The sequence below is a fragment of the Chinchilla lanigera genome, unplaced genomic scaffold, assembly GCF_000276665.1.
Source record: "Chinchilla lanigera isolate Chin_1 unplaced genomic scaffold, ChiLan1.0 scaffold00095, whole genome shotgun sequence".
NCBI classification, from domain to species: Eukaryota; Metazoa; Chordata; class Mammalia; order Rodentia; family Chinchillidae; genus Chinchilla; species Chinchilla lanigera.
In genome coordinates, this window is record NW_004955496.1 from 8,155,662 (window position 1) to 8,170,542 (window position 14,881).

Below are 14,881 nucleotides of genomic sequence, written 5' to 3' on the forward strand. Positions count from 1 at the left end.
ACCGGAGAAAAACCAAAAAAAAAAAAAAAAAAAAAAAAAAAAATAAATAAAAATATATATGACATCTGCACAGTTTTTAATGAGCAGAAATTCACTGACAATTCTGAAGGCTGGGCAGATTAAGGTCAGGGTGCAGCATTCTACAAAAATTTTTTACTATGTCACTCCATGGTGGGAAGTGAGAGAACTTGAGGAGGGAGGGGGAGCTAAACTTGCCATTTTACAACATCATCAATCCCTCTATGTGCCAAAGCCCTCTTGTCCTATAGCTTACTGAAGTCCCTCCTTGTAGTACTCTCACTATGGCGACTCAATTTCTGTATGAGTTTTGGAGGGGACAGTCGAACAGTAGCAATAATTAAGGCCATGGTCTTGGCAGGTTTGAAAGACCTGTAGGATCTTCAGGTGGAACTGTCTATGGAAAGTCCAGAACTAAAAATCAGAGCAATATTATTGTAGAGTGGACCAGGGCATACATACCCTCAGTCATCTTTTGAGAAACAGATCTTTGGCCCCAACTGATAATGGAGTCCTTATACTTTGTTAAATTTTATAATGAAATATTGTTGGCTTAATCATTTTCCTAAAACTCCTAAATAAATTTCAGAAGTAGATGTTTGTAATTATCCTTCCATAGGATTTGTTAAATGATACTAGACCTTTCTATTCTTATAATAATTTTATGCTTAATATTAAAAATTTGCCAAGTAGCAGTGTATTGTCAATACTTCTATGCATTTCTGTATGTCAAAATCTTATCCCAAGTGACATTTCCATCTCTACTCACCAGTCTCCTCCACATCACTGAAAATATTTGAATCCTCTCTCCTCCCTGAAGCTTTTTATTAAAGTTATCCTTTTCTAAATATCCTTGATTAAATACAACTCTTCATCTGTAAAAGGTGAAAAAATAAACACAATTGTGATGTTAATATAAAGTATTTCTGACATCTGTATTAGTTATCTGTTTTGACTTTGTGTTTTGTTTTCTGAGACAAGTACTCACTTTGTAGCCCAGGCTGGCCTTAAATCTGCTGCAATCTTATTGCCTTAGCCTTCTGAGTGCTGGGATTACAGTAAGTGTTTGCCACTATGCCCAAACTAGTTTTCTGTTTTGGAGGAACAAATTAACAAGGAATTATTGACTGGAAAAGCACCCACTTATTATCAGATAATTTCTGTAAGGCAAAATCGGAACACAGTTAAACTGGTTTGTCTGACTGTGTTGGCAGGCTGAGGCTAGCATGCATTCCTTTCTGGAGCTTGAAGCCTCTTTCAGACTCACATTGTTGGCAGAACTCAGTTCCCTGTACGTGAGGAGGTCACCACCCTCCACCACCCCTTGCTGACTGAGAAGGGGATACATTCAACTTGGCTTCCTCCATGTACCCTCTTCTGTTGCCAGTCTCCTGGTATCTTTCCAATGTCCCTTCTGTCAGTTACAACAGAATCTAAGGTAATGTAACATGCTGTAATCATGGCTACCAATCACTCTTTGCCATATAATACAAACTAATCTGAGGAATTACTATTCTGTTGCATCCCAGGATTCCATCAACATCACTGTGAGGTATTGCACAGAGTGTGCACATACAGACCTGGAATCTTTTTTTTTTTTTTTGGTCTTTTTTGAGACATGGTCTTGCTATGCAGTTCAGGCTGGCCTTGAGCTCACTTTGTAGCCCAGGTTGATCTCGAACTTGCAAGGATCCTCCTGCCTCAGCCTCCTGAGTGCTGGGATTACAGGTGTATTCCACCACGCCCGGTGATACCTGGAATCTTGAAAGTCATCATAAAATGGCCTAGAAATCAGTCACCTGTATCTCTTCCTATAAGAGCATTGACCCCATTCACATGAGAAGAATTACTTCCCAAAGCCTGACTTCATATATTATTACATAAGAAATTAGGTTTCAACATATGAATTTATACAAGATACGTATTTTGACTGCATCATCTATACATGACACTAGAATTCATGAGAAAATATTTGATGTCAAGTTCACATAAATTTTCATTAAAGAATATGATTAACAGAAACTTGAGTGCCCTGCTTTCCCTTAAGAATTTCAAGTAAACACTAACTAAAGCAAATTTTATTAGTGGACAGATTATTCAAATAGTTTAACTGATTACATTTATATATAAATTATATGTTAAATCTTAGAATTAACTAAGTCTTTCTTAAATTAGTATTTCTATAAAAATAGAGCCACCTGGGCTATGGTGTGAGAACAGAGATGGGCTTTGTAGATGTTGCAACCCATAAAGGATTCTAGGAACAGAAGACACAGGCTGAAAAGGACAGGAAGAAAATGTGCATGATTGTTTGAGGGTTTGTTCCTTTGATTATCACACTTCTCATGAAATTGGAGGCTGATTTCAATAATTTATCAACTTGGGCTTTCTTTTTTATTTTAAAGAGAAAAAAACAAAAAATAACAGCAACAAAGACAAAAACAAAACAATAAAAATGATACAGAATTTCGAAACAAGATGATAGGAAATTAACAGTGGTTGCTGTATTACATAGTTATCTTCAGTGTAGTTTCTCAGACTACCAGGTATAAGAATGCAAGATTGATCAAACAATTAAACATTAACTGTTGCTGTCAATAAACTAATAGAAATTAGTAGCACAATAATCTTAGCTGTCTTGTGTATACATCCTTTTCTTCTTTTCTCTTTTCCCCCATCCTAGTTCTTTCCTTTAAAAAAAAAGATAACATAATAATGAAATCAAGTTTCACAACAGGCACTCAAGGGTAAAGGGCAACTGGGATGTGGCAAAAGAGAAGGGAAAGAAGGAGAAATTTTGTATGTATGTATATACAGGATAGTTAACATAGTTGTTCTACTGTCTTTTATTTCTTTGCTGAAACTGTCAATGAATCCTTGATTGATCAATATTGTATGTCTCTATCTGTTTTCATGAGAAACCACTTTGAAGATATCAATAGGTAATACAACAAGCATTGTTAACTTCCTACCACTTTGATTGTAACTCTGTATTGTCTGTACTGTTCTTTTGCTATTTTTTAAAGGTTGTCTCTCTGTTAATGTTTTCCTCCTTTTATCTTTAAAATAAAAAAAAAGTTTCACAACAGGTTATTAGGACAGTTTCAATAGTTAATACATTATGTATTGTGTTCTTCTTAGTAGTTATTCAGAGTAGAAGATATGTGCATACTATCCTGTTTGTACAATATCAGCACAACACTTTTTCTTAAATGAACTAAGAGAAACTAGCTGTATAACAATCTCTTAGTTATTTTGTATATACATATATTTTTTCCTTTTTTTCCATTCTTTACTTCCTTTTTCTCCATCACAGTTTCTTTTCTTTTGAACAGTTTCTTCCCAATTTGCAATATCTATTGTACATTTCCAATCTTATTACTTCTTCATTTTTTCACACTAGTGAGACAATTCTGTGTTTATATATAAGGGTCTGATTTATTTCACTTATGAGTATGGTCTCGAGTTGCATCCATTTATCTATAAAAGACTCCATTTTATCCTTTTTATAGATGAGTAGTACTTCATTACATTAAAAAAATCACATTTTTAATCCATTTTTCGGTTGATGGACATCAGGATTGTTTTTCAAGTTTTAGCTATTACAAATTGTGCTGCTGTAAACATGGGTGCACGTATATCGCTGTGGTATGATGATTTTAATTCTTCTAGAAAGATACCCAGAAGGGGAATAGCTGCATCAAGTGGAACCTCCAATCCCAGTTTTTTGAAGAAAATCCACAGTGATTCCCACAGTGGTTGTACCAGTCTGCACTCCCACCAACAGTAAAGAGTTGTTCCTTTTTTTCCACAGCCCCTCTAGCATTTGTTATCAGCTGATTTATCGATGATAGCCATTCTTTCTAGAGTGAGATGGAATCTTAGTGTTGTTCTAATTTGCATCTCTCTAATGACCAATGATGTTAAACATTTAGTCATGTATTTATTTGACATTTACATTTCTTCACCTGAGAAGTGCTTATTCATCTACTATGCCCACTTTTGGATTGGATCTTCGAATTTGGAGAGTCTAATTTTTTTCAATTCTTTATATGTTCTGGATATAAGTCCTTTGTGGGACATCCAGCTATAATTTTTTCCCACTCTGTGGGTTGTCTTTTCACTTTTTGATGATTTCCATTGTTGTGCAAAAGCTTTTAATAAAGTGAGATCCCATTTGTTGATTCTTTCTACAATTTCCCTTGTAGTCTGAATTTTGTTCATGAAGTCTCTGCCTACATCTGTGTCTGTGAGACTTATACCTACATTCTCTTCCAGTAGATGTAGCATTTCTATTTTAATACCTAGACCCATGGTCCATTTTGATTTTAGTTTAGTGCCTGGTGATGGATATGGGTCTAGCCTGAATCTTTGTCATGTGGAAATCCAGTTTTTCCAGTACCATTTATTAAAAAAACTAGCTTTCTCCCAGTGTATGTGTTGGGCTCCTTTGTCAAAGATAAGGTGGCTGAGTATGTTTGGAGATGTATCTGTGTCTTCTGTTCTGTTCCACTAATCCTCAGGCCTTTTTCTTGCCAATACCATCCTGATTTTATCACAGTAGCTTTGTAGTATAATTTCAGGTCTGGGATTGGGATGCCCCCTGATTTGCCTTTGTTGTCAGAATTGCTTTTGCTATTCTAGGTCTTTTCTAGTTCCAAATGAATTTCAGGAATGTTTTCTCTAGGTCTGTGAGATATCTTAATGATATTTTCATTGGGATTGCATTAAATCTGAAGAGCAGTTTTGGGAGCATGGCCATTTTCACTACGCTGGTTCTTCCTATCCAAGAGCGAGGAATATCTTTCCATTTTCTGATACCCTTCCAATCTCCTTTTTTAGGGTACTGTAGTTTTCACAGTACAGACATTTTACATCCTTTGCTAGATTGATATCTCGGTATTTCATTTTTTAAAATGATATCATGAAGGGCGTGCTTTCCCTAAGTTCTCTCTCTGTGACTTTGTTGCTTGTTATAGGAATGCTACTGACTTTTGAGTGTTAACTTTGTATTCTACAACACTACTGAATTTAGATATTTACTCTAAAAGTGTTTTGGTGGAGTTTCTGGGATCTTCTATGTAGAGTATCATGTTGTCAGCAAATAATGATAATTTAACTTCTTCCTTTCCTATCCTTATTTCTTTTATTTCTTGTTCTTGTCTGATTGCTCTAGCTAACTTTTCCAGAACTTTTTATTGAATAGGAGTACTGATAATGGACATCCTTGCTCGTTCCTGATTTTAGAGTTAAAGCTTTCAGTTTTTGACTATTTAATGTAATATTAACTGTTGGTTTGTCATTAATCACTATTCCAATTTTCTCTAGGGTCTTTATCATGAATAAGTGTTGGGCTCTGTCAAAAGCTTTTTCTCCACCTATTGAGATGATCATGTGGTTTTTGTCTCTGGTTCTGTTAATTTCATGTATTAAGTTCATTGATTTTCTTATGTTGAACCATCCCTTCATCCCTGGTATGAATCCTACTTGGTCATGATGTATACTCTTCTTGATGACTTGCTGCAATATGTTTGCCATTATCTTATTAAGGATTTTTGTACATATGTTCATTAGCGAGATTGGCCTGAAGTTTTCTTTCTTGGTTGAGTTTTTTTTTTTCCCTGGTTTTGGAATTAGGGTAATATTTGCTTCTAAGAATGACTTTAGATATACTGCTTCCCTTTCAATTTCCTTAAAGAATCTCAGCATTAGTGGTAGTAGTTTTTCTCTAATGTTTTGTGGAATTCCACAATGAATCCATCAGGGCATGGGATTTTCTTTGTTGGTAAATTTTTAATTACATTTTTAGCTTCATTGTCTGTTATTAGGTAATTTAGAATTTTTATACTTTCTTGATTTACTTTTGGTAGTCTGAGTGTGTCTAGGGGCCTGTCCATTTCTTCTGTGTTTTCCATCTTATTAGAATATAGGTTCTCATAGTCGGTGTTGGAGATCTCCTAGATTTCTGTGGGATTCAGTGTGATTTTCCCTTTTGCTTTCCTCATTGCTTGAACTTGTGGTTTTTCTTTCCTCTTTTTGATGTGGTTGGCTAATGGTTTGTCAATTTTATTTATTGTTTCAAAGAACCAACTTTTCAATTCATTGATTCTTTGTATTGTTTTCTTAGTCTCTATTGCATTGATTTCAGCTCTTATTTTTATAATTTCTTCCCTCCTATGGGCTTAGGGTTTCATTTGTTCTTTTTCTAGAAGTTCGAAGTTTAACATTATGTTGTTTATTTGAGCTCATTTTGCTTTCCTCATGTGTGAGTTCATAGCCATAAATTTTCCTCATAGGACTGCTTTCATTGCATACCATACATTTTGGTATGTTGTATCAGTATTATCATTTAATTGAATATAATGTTTAATTTCATCTTTAATTTCCTCTGTGACCCATTGATTGTTCAGGTGGGTGTTGTTTAATTTCCACATTTTAAAGTAGTTTTTGTGGTTTCCTTAGCCATTGATTTTCCATTTCATTGCACAATGGTCAGAAAGTATGCATGGGATTATTTCAATTCTTCTACATTTACTTAAAAATATTTTGTCAGTTAATATATGATCTATTTTGGAGAATGTCCCTTGAGGAGCTGAGAAGAATGTGTATTCTCTTCTTGTGCCCCAGGCTGCATCTTGGCACAGATAGAGACGTATCTTACTCATCATTGCCCCTACCACCTCCGAGACCCAGTTTGTGCCTGGCACAAGGAAATGCTCAGTCAATGCTTTTGATATTACGTACAGAAGAAATGCTAGGATAGTGAGCAAATAGCTGTAAACTTCCCTAACGTGAAGAGAAGAATGCTGGATCAAACGTGCTACTAAGGCCAGCAGTTCTGTCTCCTCCAGTGCATTTGTCCCAAACTGCATGGATTCAAGCTAAAGTTTAGTACAGATAAAAGAAAATGTTGCAGTATGTGACTATGCTGTCATGGAGGATGAAAAAATTACTCAGAGACAGAACTTGAACTGAACACCAAGAGGCCCAGAGGAACTGACTCAAAGAGAAAGTGAGTGAGTCTCCTGGGGGCAGCCACAAAGCAAGAAGTCTTCAGGTTTTATTTAAAATATCATAGAATGAGAAAAAAAAAAAACAGAGTAAAAGCAGTTCAGGAAAGGAACTGCCTCAAGTTTATTGAGGAGAGGGTAATGACAATGGTCAGATAGAACATGAGCCACTAATCTAAACTTCTTGTTGTTTTCCAACTGTGATGTGCTTATCAGAAACCCATGTGCTTTTGGCCCCAGTTTCCTTCACAATTGAGCCATTTGTCCTTCAGAGAGTCTGTGTTCTTTTGCCCAATAAGTTTCTTCATGACTTTAATCACACATTCCTCCAGATAAATGGCCCACAAGAAAACAACTGTAAATTACATGATTGAGTTGAAGGAGGAATAAGAAATCCAGAAAGAGCAATTAAAATTTACATGTTAGGAAATATTTGACTGAGTTACATCAAGATGTGACCCGAAATTGGAATGTTGCAAACAATGTCCAGGTTTCAATCACTTGTTCAAAGACCTTTTCATTGTGAAATGGTACTGACTGAATAATACACAGTGGTATATGTCAAGGACTCCAATTCCTAGAATTGAGTACTGCTTTGAAAATTCCAGGAATGCTGAATGGGCAGAAATCTCATACGTACAGTAGGCAAAGTGCACGTGAGAGTCTAATGTGGAAGTAGATTATCTGTATGTGTAATAGATAAAGAAATACAGAGTGTAAGGGTCTTCCTGTAAGACAGTAGAGTAGGTGAAGTGTCCTTCATGTGATTCTATGAATGAGAAGTGTTAGTGTTAGGACAACAAAGAAGAATGCTGTGTTTCAGTGGGACATCTAGATGGAGATTTCTGGGAATCAAGAAGGAGGTAAAATTCATGTAGAACCATTATAGTTGCAGAAAATGTCACAGCAGTGAGTGCCAACAACTCTGCTTCTTCAGAACAAACTCAGATAAAACTCAACTAAAAAATAGAACTCTAACTTAATCTACTTAATGAACATAAGTTTAAAACATTGTTTTAAGGAACATAGATGCAAAAATCCTCAACAAGATATGACCAAATAGAATGCAGCACATTATCAAAAAGAGGATACATCATGCCCCAGTAGGTTTTATCCCAGAGATATAAGGATGATTCAACATACATCAATCAATAAATGTAATACATCACATAAGTAGGATCAAGGTAAAAAACTACATGATCATACCAATAGATGCTTTCAACAAAATCCAATCAGCAAAGTAGCATGACACAAGATCAACACTACAAAACCATTACCATTTGTGTAATTCAACAATGAACAAGTTGAGAAGGAAATTGTGAAAATACCCCTCACAGTAGCTCCAAGAAAAATGAAATATCTAGGAACTAACCTAACCAAGGAAGTAACAGATCTCTACAAAGAAAACTGTAGTACTCAAAAACAAAACAGGAGACTGAAGAAGACATCAAAAAATGGGGATGTCCCCCTTTCCTGAACAAGCAGAACAAATGTAAAAATGGCCAAACTACAAAAATGGTTTTACAGATTCTATGCAATCCAAATGAAAACACTAACAATACACTTTACAGATCAAGAGAAAAATTCTAAAATTCATGTAGAACCAGACCAGACTCCATATGGTGAAAGTACTTTTGGGTAACAATAGCAAATCAAGTGGCATAGCAATACCTGACTTCAAGATATACTATAAAGTGATAGTGATAAAAACAGCATGGTACTGGAACAAAAACAAACAAGTGAATCAATAGGATGGAATTGAGGATAGAGAAATCTCCTCAGGCATATCCAACTATTTGCTTTCTTACAAAAAGACCAAAAACTTATGTTGAAGGAAAGATAGCCTGTTCAACAAGTGGTGTTTGGAAAACTGGTTATCTGTTTACAGAAGAATGAAATGGGACCCTTATTTCTCACTGCATACTAAATGGATAAAACATATAAATATTAAAATAGAAACATTAAAAGTACCAGAAGGTAAAAGAGGTAAAACACTTGAAAACATAGGCATAGGAAAGGATTTTCCTAAACAGAACCTCAATGGCACAAGTAATAGCAGCAATAATCAACAAATGGGATTATATCAGAGTAAAATCTTTCCAGACAGCAAAAGAACCATTTACTATGGTGAAGAGACAACCTACAGAATGGGAAAAAAATTTTTAACTACTCTCCAGGCAGGGGACTAATGTCTACAATATATAAAGAACTAAAATAATTAAACCACCTAAAATTAAAGAACTGTTCAAGAAATTGGCATGAAAAACTGAACAGACACTTCACAGAGAAGAAATACAAATCATCAACAAACATATGAAAAAAATGTTCAGCATATCTGACCATTAGAGAATGGAAATTAGAATGCTAAGATTCCATATTACCCTAAAAAGAATGGCAATCATGAGTAAGCCCATCAATAACAAATGCCAGGGTGGCTATGGTGGAAAAGGAACCCTCCTGCATCATTGGTGGGAGTGCAAACTAGTACAACATTTATGGAAATCAGTGGGAGATTTCTCAAAAAACTGAAATTAAAAATTCCATACAACTCAGCTAACCCCCTGCTAGGTATTTTCCCCAAAGAGTTTAAGTCATCATACTACAGCAATATATTCCTTCCAATGTTTATAGCAGCACAATTTGCTTATAGCAGCACCAGGTGATTAGATAAAGATGTGAGCAAATGGAATGCAGCACATTATCAAAAGGAGGATACATCTTCATTGGTATCTATATATAATGGAATGCTATTTAGCTATAAAGAATGACACATTTCAGACATTTATTGGAAAATGAATACACCTGGAAATATAATGCTGAGGGATGTAAACCAGACACACAAATTTAAACACCATATAGTATCTCTCATTTGAGTGAAACAAAGTACAAACAAACAAAATGATAAAGCATGGATAGGAAGGGACTAAAGGACAGATTTTTTTCAATAGGGAAGTGATCAAAGGGAACATGAGCAAGGGGTGAAAAGAAGGGGAAGGGAAAAAGAAAAATAAAGATTTGCCATGTACAGGAACCCAATGACCTTAATCAATGTAAACATTATCTGTTATAACTTGAACTAAGACAAATAACATCAGTAAGTGTAAAAAATAGGATAAGGAAATCAGAGGAGGAAGAGGAAGGAGGAGGGAAAGAGAGATTTTAAAAAAGAAACAACCTGTAATATGAACATGCAACCACTCCTCAAGATGACTGCAAACTATGAACTACTAACATGTACTAAGAAAAAACTTTCAAAATTTTTATAGCTGCAACATAAAAAAATGGAGGTGGAAAGAAACCAAAAAGCAAGAAGCATAAAGGCAACTCAGAGAAAATTACTAAGTAGTCTCCAGTGACAATCCCAAGCTCCTTGACAGAGAGCAATAAATGACCCTGCAACACCAGATGAGCTAACAGACTACAGGCAGCCCCCACTGAAAAAGATAGACCAGCAGGTCCAGCCCTAAGAGAAACCTATAGTTACAGCAAACCATAAATCCAGTGTGGACATTTAGTGTGAAAGTGACTCCTCTTGCATGGCAGACTAGTTTTGGAGGAAAAAAATCCAACTACAGTGCTTGCAATAGCCTAATATGCTAAACTAGGAGTCACCTTGAGAGAAACTTTTTGTTTAGAACTGAGTCTAATGGCTGATACATTGTACCAATCTGAGTACTAAGAAGTTTAAAAGATTAACTAAGCGACTCATAAGGGGACCAGAGTCTTCACTTTGTAACCATTCTGAACCTACAAGAGGAGGGCATGGAGATGGTGAGGGTGGATAGCCTGCATACAATATAAGGAAGGAAAAGAGGCTTGCTCTACCCGCTTTTTGCTCTTGTTGCTTTTGCTGTCTTCTGCCCCCGTGAAGAGTTGCTATTTGTCATGCCATTCTGCCTTGGAGCCAGATGATTAGGGACTGAAACCTCCACAAACTGTGAGCTAAACAAACCTTTCCTGCCTTAATTTTGGGCGTTGGGTATTTTGTCTCAGCAATGAGAGAAAATTAACTCTCACACTGAGTTACTATGGGGATTAGACACTATGAAACAACCACAGTTCAACACCATTGGGGCCACACTGGTACAGTGATCAAGTGATAGATGGCTGTAAGAGACTTGTGGAAAGGGAGAAGTTCTGTTGTAAACCCACTGAGAAGTGCAAGCAGCATGGAGCTCAGGCCATGGAGAATGCAGTGCTCAGCAACACTGCCTTCCATGGAGAGGGGCAAGAGCCACTGCAGGGCTTTCATTGGGAGCTCAGTCTGAAAGCACGAGGATTGAGGTCAGCTGACTGCTCAGTTCCTTGGTTTCCTCCCTCCAGTGCAGACCTCAGTGGTCTGTTTTCCCCCCTTGCTGGTGCATTGAAGGCTATGCCTCTGCTTTGACTTGTCCAGGTGCATAAGTGGGATCTCTGAAGCAAGTGGAGCACTTAAGGGGTTCACATTCATGAAGTTACTTGGAGTTCATAGTGGCTCCAGGTGAAAAGAAAGAAGACAGAAAGCAAGAAGGGAAAAAATAAAGGGGAAGGGAGAAAAATAAGAAAGGAAGGAAAGAAGAAGGAAGGGAGAAAGGAAGGAGGGAAGGAAGAAGGAAGGGAGTAAAACAGATTTTTAAGGAAAACAAATGCACTGTTCCTCAAACTATTCCATAAAATAGAAAAAGAAGAAAATCTAAGTACATTCTATGAAGTAAATATTACCCTGGTACAAAAACCTTATAAACACACAACAAAAAAAGAAAAGTATACACCCACATACCTGATAAATATAAGTACAAAAATCCCCAATAAAGGCCCAGGGATGTGGCTCAGTGGCACAGCACCTACCTGGCAAGCACAAAGCCCTAAGTTCAATTCCTGATGCTAAAAAAGACACATTCCAGAAGGAAAAGAACCAAGGGGAAACATTTTTTCTTTTCCACTCAGACATTAGGCAAGATTCTGACCATAAACATCTGCAGTGGAGTGTTTGTGGGTCTTTGTGTTCATGTAGCTTAAACTGAGGCCTTCCTTTTATGGTCAGTGTTGGATTCTGATCCAAACACTATTCAGATGATAAAATTAAAATATAGATGAATTAGGATGAAAGCAGTGTTGGTGATGGGGACCGGCAGGCAATGCAGTTTCTCAGGATTTGCTGTTTTAGTGTTTACTGAAATCATGGTTTCCCAGGTAAATTCTACTATTTCACTATTGAAACTTTATGTTTCAGTATTCAGTGTGTTCTGCTCTTCTGAGATCTCATAAGATAAAAGATGCAAGGGCATTCTTGGGGACTTCCTCTTCTGTTTCACCTTTCTGGTTATTTCAGTACAGTTGAAAGGGAAGCAATAGAGATGGAAATGCAATGTGGCTTTGTAAAATGAAGTAAGTGCCTCTTGAATGTACTGATAATAAAATACATCCTGATAATCGATACTATGTAACTCATTCTGTAACTAAAAAAAAGAAATGATGAAATTTGATTGGTGATATACTGACACATCCATTAACCCACCTGGCCTGTCATCAGTCCAGGAAATCTGCCATGTAGGGATCCCTTGTTCTGCCCTTGAAGATAACACATCCTGATAATCAATACTATGTAACTCATTCTGTAACTAAAAAAAAGAAATGATGAAATTTGATTGATGATATACTGACACATCCATCAACCCACCTGGCCTGTCATCAGTTCAGGAAATCTGCCATGTAGGGATCCCTTGTTCTGCCCTCGCAGTAACTTCAAATTTGGCAGATTTCCCTGCATCTTTCATACTACTCCAGAGTTGATAGTTTTTTGTTGCTTCTTGTCTTAGTTACTTTTCTCAGGTTGCTGAGACAAAATACCTGACACCCAAAATTAAGGAAGGAAAGGTTTATTTAGCTCAAAGTTTGTGGAGGTTTCAGTCCATGCTTGGCTGGCTCCAAAGTAGAGTGGCACATGGCAAAGAGCATGGTGGTAGAAGATAGCAAAAGTAGCAAGAGCGAAGGAGGGGAGCAGCAGTAAGCAGCCTATTTCCTTCCCTTACATTATATGCAAACTATCCACCCCAGGGTGGGTGTAGCACTCACATCCATAATTCTCACATTGGATCATGAATCCATCATAAACTATAGAAGCCTGCCCCATGACTGCATGAGGATTTTAGGGGATATGCAGACACAAATCATAATGCTTCTCCAACATGCTAGGATGTCATAAGTCTTTGGAAACCTTTGTGAAGACACAGCAAACCATTTTCTATTCCAGGATATTTACACACCCTTTGCCTTTATCTGTGATATGGCACACTCATCTGTTCCTAAACACACCCTACTTGGGAAAATTTGCCATCTCCAACACATAAAGAACGTACAAGACTCTCTCACAGGGACTCATTAAAACTATGACCTCATCTCTTCCTTTGAATCTTTTCCTCTTCATCAAACCAGTATAATAAATTTCTTCATTTGGGGTTGGAAAATTGAGAGGAGGAGGAGAACAAAAAATAAGAACAAAAAGAAGGAGGAGGAGGAGCTCTAGGAGGAGGAGGAGAAGGAGAAGAAGAAGTAGAATTTAACTCTTTTCCTTTGCTTTTTTTTCTTCAGATTTTTATCTTTGACTTGAGTTTTTTCCATTGTCTTTATCTTTTGGATTTTGAAAAACGAAACCAAAGGAGAAATTGATTTTACACTCTGTTTCAATTTCAATATTCCTTTCTAAATCTTGAGCCCAGAAGTACCTAGTTAATTTAATGGGAGAAGATCCAACTATCAGAAAGAATACATAAGAACAAAAAAGTGACTATTTTAGCTGTGATCATGCTCTGGTAACATTTTCTGTGGGACAAGCAGTGCAGACACCAAGAAAGAGGAAAAATTATCCTACTTGAAAGATTTAAGAGATTGTATCATTAAAATGCTGGCAAATTCACTACCATTTGTGGCACATACCTGTAATGCCAGCACTTGGAGAGATTGAGGCAGAAAGACCAAAATTTCAAGTCTAGCCTGGTCATCTTAGTGACTTCTCAAGATTCTGCCTCAAGATAAAAGTGGGGTTGGCTGGGAATGTATCTGAATGTGAAAGCAGAGGGCTTAATATCCAAATAAATTAACAAAAAGTACTAGCAAAATGAATTCAAGAGGACATTAAAAGGATTACACACCATAACCAAGTGGAAGTTATACTTGGGAAGTAAAGATAGCTCAGTACATGTGAATCATTAGGCCTGATCAATCACTTTAACAGAATGAAAGAGAAAAATCATATAACCAGAAAAGCATTTGACAAAATTCAACATCTTTTCATATTAAAAATACTCAGTAAACTAGGAACTAAAGGAGATTATCTTAATTTTTATAAAACTGTATATGAAAAGCCAACAGCTACTCAGTGATGAAAATGGAAAGCTTTTCTTCCTGGATCTAGAACAAGACAACATTTCCACTCTTGTGATCCTCATGACAAGAAAATACAGTATGTACAACACAGAGAAATTAGGCAAGAAGAAAAAATATTGGGCAGCCACATTTAAAAAGAAGTTATACCACAGTGATATACTGTTTATAGTAGCACAGTTTGTAATAACTAAATCTTGAAACAACCCAAATGCCCATCACCCAATGAATGGATAAAGATGTATTTTTTATACAATGGAGTACTACTCAGCCATAAAGAAGGATAAGCTTGAGATGTTTCTCAGTAAATGTATGCACCTTGAGACCATGTTCTTGAGTGAAATAAATTAGTTACACATGTGTTATGGTTGAAACATTGTGTCAACTTGGGGAATCTAGAGGTTTGGCTAAGTGACTCAGCAGGAAGCCAGGGTGCTTACTTTGTATACATCCTGAGCCTGTGGAAGAGGAGGGCATGGAGATTATGTGAG